The 9,452-nt window shown below is 37.1% G+C and overlaps 1 long non-coding RNA gene across 1 annotated transcript; it reads right to left on the bottom strand.

Annotated features, from left to right (window-relative positions):
• Nucleotides 1-92: 92 nt before the first annotated feature.
• LOC138891239 (uncharacterized) lies at nucleotides 93-9,070 on the bottom strand. The gene is made up of 2 exons (XR_011407606.1): nucleotides 8,511-9,070; nucleotides 93-2,256 (listed from the first exon to the last, which is right to left on the bottom strand). It is a non-coding gene; the product is annotated as an uncharacterized lncRNA (long non-coding RNA).
• Nucleotides 9,071-9,452: the final 382 nt, after the last annotated feature.

Raw genomic sequence — 9,452 nt, 5'->3', positions numbered from 1 at the left:
TATAATACTATAAATATAAATATACTAATTGACTTTAACTTAAAGATGAAAAATATTTTTTTTTGTAATTTTTTTATTTTTTGTGATAAAAATAAAGTAAAAGAATCAATACTATTTAGAATAGCGATACTAAACCTAAATTAAATATTTACGGTGAAATGTGTAAAATCTCGGGGAGGGTCAAATATTACATGTCTACAGCTGCCTCTTTGACTGGAAACACGAAAAGTTTTCAGAAAAAGAACAACGAGACAGGTTTTTTGACCCGACCCTTATTTAGAGAGACCAAAAACTAAGAGAAAGGAGAATGTGACCGAGCCCTGGTATCTGAGCTGCCTACATATCTTTGGCTATAAAGGAATCAAGCCACGTGTAGTTCACACGTGAATGAAGTGATGGAGTGTACCGAGGTGGAGAGCCGAGTGAGGTTCCGTTTCGTCGAGGTTCTGGTCCGTGGTCCTGTTATAACATCAAAAATCAAAATTAAAAAGACTAACAAAGCCTATCAGTTACCAGTTACAAGATTCTTATCTATGAGTCTTCTGAAGCTTGATCTTGAGTCTTGATTGGTTCTTCATGCGGACTCTGATCTGAATCTTGATGCTTGTTAGCTGCAGGTGCTGGTTTATTCTTTCACGGCTTCTTCGGATCTAGACTGGGCATGCAGGGCTTGTGACTTCAATCACGTCTTGAGCATTCCACAGCTTTTCTCTGCTTCTGCACTTCAAGTTCACTTCTTTTTCTTTTTTTCTTCTTTTTTCTTTTATTTTGGATTAAGACTCCTTCTTTTGGTCGTCTCGAATCCTGTGACTCGAGGTAAAACCTGCTCAAACACCAAAACAAACAAACAAACGAAATTTTTCTGCCCCAGTTTTTACTAGAAAAATTTCGTGAGTTATTGTAACAAAATTCTAAACTACTTCTTTATTGAAAGCAATAAAAGTCAGGATTGTGTATCCTAGGGAAAAAAAGATTAGGGAGTGGAGACCCTATATCTAAAATGAAATCAAATGGGGATTAGAGGCCCTAAGTTGGAAAGTTTACGAGGTTATGCTGGCATCAGCTAGGGAGTGAGGCCCTATGTTGGAAAAAATTACCAGGTTATGCTAGCATTAGATAGGGTGTGGGACCCTATGTTGAAAAAGTGAGACTACTTAATTGTGTACCTATGCTAAAATGAACCAAAAAAGATTTTTTTTGTTTTTTTAGAAAAATCATCATTTTTTTTCTTTTGAGAAAATTATTTTTTTAAACAAATTACCCCAACGCTTTTTGTTTCAAAGACATGAACAAATGATTTTTTTTAATCGAGACATCCTCTTTTCTTTTCTTTTTTAATTTTCTAGGAGAAAATTTCATCAGACTAAGACATCTATCCTAGGAGAAAGTTCATCAGGCTAGGTCTTTTTTTTTTGGTATCTTAGGAGAAAGATTCGTCAGACTAAGATTTCTATCCTAGGAGAAAGTTCATCAGACTAGGTCTTCTGTTTTAGGAGAAAGATTCATCGGACTAAGATTTCGATCCTAGGATAAAATTCATCAGACTAGACCCTTTTTGTTATCTTAGGAGAAAGATTCATCGGACTACGATTTCTATCCTAGGAGAAAGTTCATCAGACTAGGTCTTCTATCTTAGGAGAAAGATTCGTCAGACTAAGATTTTGATCCTAGGAGAAAATTCATCAGACTAGGATTTCTATCTTAGGAGAAAGATTCATCAGACTAAGATTTCGATTGGGAGGAAAATCCATCAGATTAGGGCTTTTTACCCTAGGAGGAAAAATGTGAGTGCAATGGCAATATTTTATGCACATTAGCAAGACAAATAAAGGTAAAGAGTTGAGAACCTTCCCTTTGTCGACTCTTCTCTTCTTTTATTTTTCTTTCTTTTCTTCTCTTTTTTTTTGTATTTTTTCTTTATTTTTCTCTCCCTTTTTTTGAACTACTTTCTTTGCACTGCTTTGTTCCTGTTTCAAACAAAGAAAACTTTGTTAGTTTTAAAAGGTGATGATCGGTTTGTGGCCTTGACGTCTTTGGAAGTTTGGCTTTGTGTCCATTCTCTTTTAGAAGACCGACTAAATTGGTAGTTGATTGCACTGTTGGGAGACTCTGTTATTGCTTTCAAGGGACCTTTACTTCTTGTATCAATCCTGATTGTTTTGCTTCCAATGCCATTGGTGTTTTATGGCTCAATTAGCCTTATCCCGACCGGAGATCTTTGCTCAGGTGACCATTTCTGATATCTTCAATGACTTCCTGCTTTTGAACAATTTGTCTGTCAGAGAGAACCACAAGTTATCTTTGCTTGCGCCAAGTAGGCTAACAAGAGTCTTTTGGGGGGGAGGGGAGCCTTTGCATAAATCCTCAAGTCATGTTGACAGTAACAACTGAGTGTGATGGCCAAATTTACTTTATACAACTGAAAAGTTGGTAGTAAATTTTGAAATCTTTTCTTGCTTATTTTGACAAGGGCTGACTCAGAGTGAAGGACACAATAATGCAAGAAACAAGTATTAACAAGAAATGCCCCTGTCGGAAGGACAGAAGAAAGAGTTTTTTTTTCAATAACTAGCCTTAATGATCGTGACATGCATTTTGGACTCAACGGCCTAATCTATCAAACAGATCTAATCTTTCCTTTTACCATTCCTATGACCTTGAAGTCAGGCTTGTTCGTGCCAATCCTTTGCATCAGCTGCACGATCACTTTCGACTAGTGGTGCCCTAAGGAATTTTCACCAACGAGTCTCTCTCATTTATTTATCTCTACTTACCGTCGTCTTACAGTGCCCGTGGGGGTTTTCACTAGTAAGACTCTCTCATTTTTTTTTTTTTGCTTTCTTGTGCGAGCATCTTGACAGTATTCTATGTCGGGTGACAACCGTTGCTCGTTGCATGCTTCTCATGGCATTCTTGAAGGCATATTGGGAGGTCTTTATTTGAAAGGATTTTGGATAGGGTTGGAAAGAAAGGACGTCACGAAGGCTCAAAATAGACTCAAAATAAAGGGGGTTGTAGACTTACAACTCTTGAAATCGACTCTTTCAAAAGTGAAATAAAATCTTTGCCCCAGTTTCAGCAATTGGGATTTTTGGAATTTTTTTTTGAATTCTTATTTGGTTGGACCGAACCGTGAGACTGCTTACGTATCCTTTTTTTAAAGGAATCAGGTCGAACGTAGTTCAAACATCCGACCTAACTTTTTTTTTCATCTTTCTTTCTGTATCTCTTTCTTTTTTTTCCCCTTTTTTTGTTTTCAAAACAAGTTGCCCCAGCTTCTATTTTCTGGGGGCATGGACATTTGCCAGTTCTTTTCTTCTTCATTTTTTTTAATTGAACTTTCTAAGAATTGCCCCAGTTTGTAGTCTTGGGAAATGGACTCTTTTTTTTTCTTTTTTTTTTTATTATATTTTTTCTTTTTTAGACTCTTGACTCTAATCTTGATTCCAAAAGAGGGTAGTCAAAGAAAATAACACAGGCTCAAAAGGGGTGGCGAAGGATATAAAGTATTTGGATAGAAGAAAAAGGGCCTCCCAGCCCCGAGAATGCCAAACATATTATCTTTTCGCAATCACGGCATTGATGAACATGTTTATCTTCTTGGTGTGTCGTGGTCAAAAGACACTTTCCATCCATTATTGTCAAACTTTCGACCAAGCTTCAATTGATTCAATATCCTCAAACCCGATCTTCACAATGATTTAAAGGTGAATCCTTAACCTCCACGGGTATGCCTATTCTAGTTCCACTTAAATTTTACTCGGGCTTAATTCCAAGGTATTTCAACTCTTTTTCATCCTCAAAAGTGTCTTGTTCTTAATTATCCAATTCAAGACTAAATCAGTTTTCTAAGATCTGGCCAAAAATTCCGCATGCATGTCATGCCATTAGAACTAGCAAGAAAAGAGCTAAGCATGAGATGACACAAAAGGACAAACTGTATTTCATTGAATAAACAACAAGACACACAACCTAAAATCTGAGTTATAACCCTAAAACAAACTGGCTAATGAAAATAGCAACTAAACAGAGAGACAATACTTACACAAACAGAATAGAGGGATAGAAGGGTTTGACTCAATAAAACAAATAAAATGTGGATCACAACCCTGAAATAACCCAGATAATAGAAAATACATCAAAACAAGCTACCAAGATCCCTTCCTAGTGAGGAGAGAATGACTTTTCAATTGCTAAGCTTGACATTTAGCCACAAATTTGCTCATCAGAATCACCATGGCCTTCTCCAATTTCAGTCGGCAAGTTTCCGAGAAGATTCTCATACTCCATGTCGCAAGGCATCAACCCCACAAAGTGTGCATCATCATGTGCAGGTAAAGGATTCTGCATGATATTCTGGGTGTCACTATCTTGGATCACAATCAGGTTTTCCTGGATCCTCTTTTCTATTTCTCTTTGCAAATCCCGTCAGCTTTCAACATTGTGCCCCTGGGCATTGGAATGGTATTCACACATTTTAGAAGGGTCAAAGCTTCTCGCACGTGGGTCCACATAATTTGGAAGAAAATGTGCAATCATGTCATAATGCTTTAATTTCTCAAATAAGCTTGCATAGGACTCTCCTATTGATGTAAAATTATCTTTTAACCTTTGTTCCCTTCTATACCCCTGGCTTGGATGTGGGTTATAGGGAACTTAAAATTTTGTGGAGGATGATGGAGATTTTGCAGTGCTCGCGCTCGCCTTCTGGGTGTTTTGGTGGTTGGACAACATACTGAGGTGGAACAATAGAGTATTGTGTGTTCTGAGGTGGATAGTAGTGCTCAGGGAGTCATGGAAAACCTGATGAGGCTGCTCATGCCTTCGAGATGTTCTCCAGGGACCTCTTCTCGACCCTGATATCATCATGGTTTCTTCATCCTTCTCATTCGTGTCACTAAAATTGTTAGATTCAATTTGGACAGCCTGAGTTACGGCTTTGAGGACTTCTTGACTTATAATTTTGCCTGTCTTAAGACCATTCTCTACCATTTCTCCCATTTTGATTGCTTCCGAGAAGGATTTCCCAACTATGGATATCATGCTTTGAAAGTAATCTGGCTCTTGCGCATGAAGGAAGACATTGATTAACTCGTGGTTATCCATGGGTGGCTTAACTCTAGCCGCTTGCTCTCTCCTTTTAATGGCAAATTCCCTGAAACTTTCAGTTGTTTTCTTCTTCAGGTTTGAAAGGGAATTGTGGTCTGGGGCGATGTCGATGTTGTATTGGAACTGTTTGACAAAGGCCTGTGCCATGTCATCCCAGACATACCAGCGAGATGCGTCTTGATCCATAAACCACTCGGAGGTTACACCCGTAAGGCTTTCCCCAAAATAAGCTATTAGCAATTCTTCATTTCTTCCAGCACCTCTTAGTTGATTGCAATACCTTTTCAGGTGGGCTTTGGGGTCTCCATGTCCATCATACTTTTCAAATTTGGGAGTTTTGAATCCAGGCGGCAAGTGGACATCGGGGAACATACATAGATCCTTGAAGGCAATACTCTTCTGACCTGCCAACCCTTGCATGTTATTCAATCGTTGTTCTAAGCTTTTCACTCTTTGGGTCATTTCTTCTTGTGCCATCTTTCGGGCAGGCTTCTCAATGTTTGCAGGAAGATCAAATAGGTACAAGTGGTACTCAGGAGAGTGGGATTGTTCTTGCTGGGTAGCAAATTGTGACTCATGACAATGCTGTCCTTGGCCATTGGCCCATCCTTGACACATTTTGGTCATTTGCTGTTTCAATATTCTATTTTCCTCAACCACAATAGACTCTTGTTGAACCCTCTGACCCTGAGTCTCTTGATCACTTGTAACAACTTCGATGTTAGTTGTCATTTTTTCCTTTAGATTTTGTGTTGCTAGCTTACCACAAACCGACCACCTCAAACTTTCTTCACAATTCAAAATAAAAGACACATTAGAATGGACTCGGTCGGTCCTTATTATTATCATTATTTATTTTTTTTTTTTCATTTTTCAAAATCATTTGATCGAATCTGATGTGGGTTGCCTACGTATCATGTGAGAACATGCATCAGATCTTGCGTAGTTCGGGAAGATTATGAATAAAGGAAATAAACTAAATCTTTTTTTTTTTGGATTTTGAAATTTTGTTTCCTTTTCTATTTCCAGAAGAAAGAATTATAAAGAAAAAAAATTGGATTTCGATTTTTGTTTTGAAACATTTTTGGATTTCAATTTTTTTTTGTTTTTTTTTGGGAATTCCGAAAGAAAAACTTCTAAAGAAGAAAAGAAATATTTTTTGATTTCTGGACTTTTATTTTGAATTTATGGAAGAAATAATTCTAAAGAAAAAATAAATATTTTTGAATCTTGAATTTTCTTTTTAATTTTTGTAAGAAGAATGAAAATATTTTTTGATTTTGAGAAGAAATTAAAAGAAAATATTTTTGAATTTTCTTTAAAATTGGGGTCTAAAAGAAAGACTTTCTAAATATTGAAGTAAAGGAAAATATTTTTGAAAATTATGGTCTAATGGAAAAACTTTCTAAAGAGGAAGTAAGGAAAAATATTTTTGGATTTTTTGAAAATTGTGGGCCGGAACCGATGAGGTTTGCCTACGTATCTCACATCCGGTGAGAATTAGACCCGTGTAGTTTGCCAGTTTTGACGGAACAGGAAAATATGACTTATTTTGAAATGACTTTTCCTTTGTTTTTAAAAGAAATTTCAGCAAAGTTTCAGGATATTTCAAATACCTATCTCTCATTCTCTTTTCTTTTCTTTTTTTAATCTTTTTTTCTTTTCATTTTCTTTCCATATTCTAGAAGCCAGTCAACATGCAAGCCGAAACATATAGATACGCAAGTGGCACGTAAGATGCATCAAGAAGGTCTTTTAATTTGGGTACACCTATCCTAGACGGACCCAACCCCTGTATTGAGTACCCAAAGTCAAATGCACGTGATGCAAACAAACGTTCCTACTAGGAATCCGGCATGAGGCTATGTTATTCTAGGTTTAGAGCCTGGTTATATTGTTCTAGACCTGGCTTACTCGAGCGGACAACTCGAGCCGGGTGGGGGGGGCAGGTACCGGGAATACAGAAGCTTCACCAGCTTTGCAACTTGTCCGAACCTCGTTCTAAAATTAGGATATGAATCTAACAGAAAAGAAGCCATGCGGAAGCTCCCTAGAAGATTTAGAAGACTCAGAGAGAAAAGGGTATAGTAGCAGTTTATATACAATTCACTCAATATCAAAGCGGTAAAACGCGACACTTAGCACATTAGGCTCAAACACGTAAAATCAGATAATAAATAAAAGCCAAGTATAACAGTTATTCTAAGTTCAAATTCTTGAACCCTGAACCAGAGATTCTGGGTTCTTATCCCCAGCGGAGTCGCCAAAGCTGTCACACCTTCTTTTTACCACCCGAAAGGGTATATAAGGGAGTTTTTCCAATTAAAGTGACATTATTCGAAATGATATTATTTTATTTAAATTTTTCAGAGTCGCCACTTGGAATAGTTTATTTGGTGTTCCAAGTTACCGGTTTATTTTAAAATCCCATATCGAGGAAATTTTGACTTTATTTTAAAATTCTGCGAACCAGAAATTCTAGATAAGGAATTCTGTTAACCCGGGAGAAGGTGTTAGGCATTCCCGGGTTCCGTGGTTTGAGCACGGTCGCTTAAACTATTAAAATTGGCCTATTATCTAATTAATTACAAGTTTAAACCTATTGTGCATTTTTAACTTTATAACCACTTTTACTTATTTATGGAGTTATTTCTTGAACAAGTTACGATTGTCGTACACTTGTCGTTTTGGAACACACCGCAAACCACGTTACATGAAATACACCCGCGATTCGCGACATGTTTGTTTTATTATTATTCAAAGTTGCTATGATCGGGTCACATGAAATGCACACCCGAATTGAGAATTATGTACCATGACTATGCCACAGGAACCGTACCCATAGTCACGATAATTGATTAAGCGCCGACAAATTTGCCTACCCACATATAGTCGGCCTAAGCATATTCCTAGAGGCTTAAATCTTCATTTTTGTTTTAACATCTCTATCACTATGGCCCTTCATCGAACAAATCAGATTAACACCCATATAACATGCAAGGCGTATGAGGAGATAAGGCACAACAGAATTAAAAAGATAAATTTAAACATAAAGAGAGCTCTTTTAAAGTCTAATTAGAAGTAACTTCCCAAATCCCAATAACTAGACTACATCAAAATATTCTACTCCCAGTCAAAAGAAAACTAACACATTACTTAGTGATATTGATGATCTCAAACAAAAATATATTTTAACGAAAGAGCAAAAAAATCTGTACTTTTTCTCTTATTCTTTTATGTAAAAATGTGAAACGTAACCTATAAGGGAAATTGATAATTCATAATGTAAAGTTCAATGAATTCTATTTATAAAAAAAAAAAAACAATTGCAGCAAGATTAAATAAATGAACAAAGAAAACGCAAATCAACACTTTATGATAGCAGTAGAGAAAGAGAGGACCTTAAATAATCTTTCAATTGGCGAAAATTTTCAGCAAATTACAGCGGACAGAATAGCTCGGCTACGATCAAAATCCGAAACAACGATCGAACTCGAACGGAATCACAGACCACACCTCGAATGGACTTCGAACGGAAACCTTGGGAATATGCCGATCGAGCTTAAAGAGAAGCGAACTAGGAGTAATAGGAAAGAATCATCTGTTTCGTGCCCTCTGTGTATTTTTCTGATTTGTAGAGCTATGGGGAAATAACGTGGATATATGAAACTTCAAGAAAACAAGAAGGGTTTGAGTTGAATACAGAGAAAAGGAGGATAACTAATGCAAAAGTAAAGAAAACTTATAGTCGTATCTCTCATTCTCTTCGTGTATATATTTGTTTTGACGTCTTTCACTGCCAATTGTTTGCTTTCATTTTTTTTTTTTGTTTTCATCTAATTCGGTTCTGGACTCCTATCTTATGTCCGTTCCTCCTATTTGTATTAGAGCGGCGAAATTGAGAAGGAATGGGGGAACGACGGTGGGTATGGAATGGCTGAAAATGGGGTAGTGGGGGCTGGAAATGGTTAGTGAAGGTGTAGTGTGCTAATGGGTCTATCTTGAAAATTTAGAGTAAAGTTTCTATAATTGAGTATTTTATATGGAGGTGGGAAGGGATGATTGTCACACCTCCTTTTTCATACTCGCGCGGGTACAAGGGAGTTTTTTCCAATTAAAGGACAATCGAAACGGGATTGGTTTATTTATTTCAGAGTCGTCACTTGGGAGTTTTAGGGTGTCCCAAGTCATCAATTTTAATCCTGAACCGAGGAAAAGAATGACTCCATATTACAGTCTGCGTACCAAAAATCCGGACAAGGAATTCTGTTAACCCGGGAGAAGGTGTTAGGCATTCCAGAGTTCCGTGGTTCTAGCACGGTCGCTCAACTGTTATACTCGGC

The sequence above is a fragment of the Nicotiana sylvestris genome, chromosome 5 (assembly GCF_000393655.2).
Source record: "Nicotiana sylvestris chromosome 5, ASM39365v2, whole genome shotgun sequence".
Classification (NCBI taxonomy): domain Eukaryota; kingdom Viridiplantae; phylum Streptophyta; class Magnoliopsida; order Solanales; family Solanaceae; genus Nicotiana; species Nicotiana sylvestris.
The sequence above is the reverse complement of the archived record's forward strand: the minus strand, read 5'-3'. Positions and strand labels throughout refer to the sequence as shown.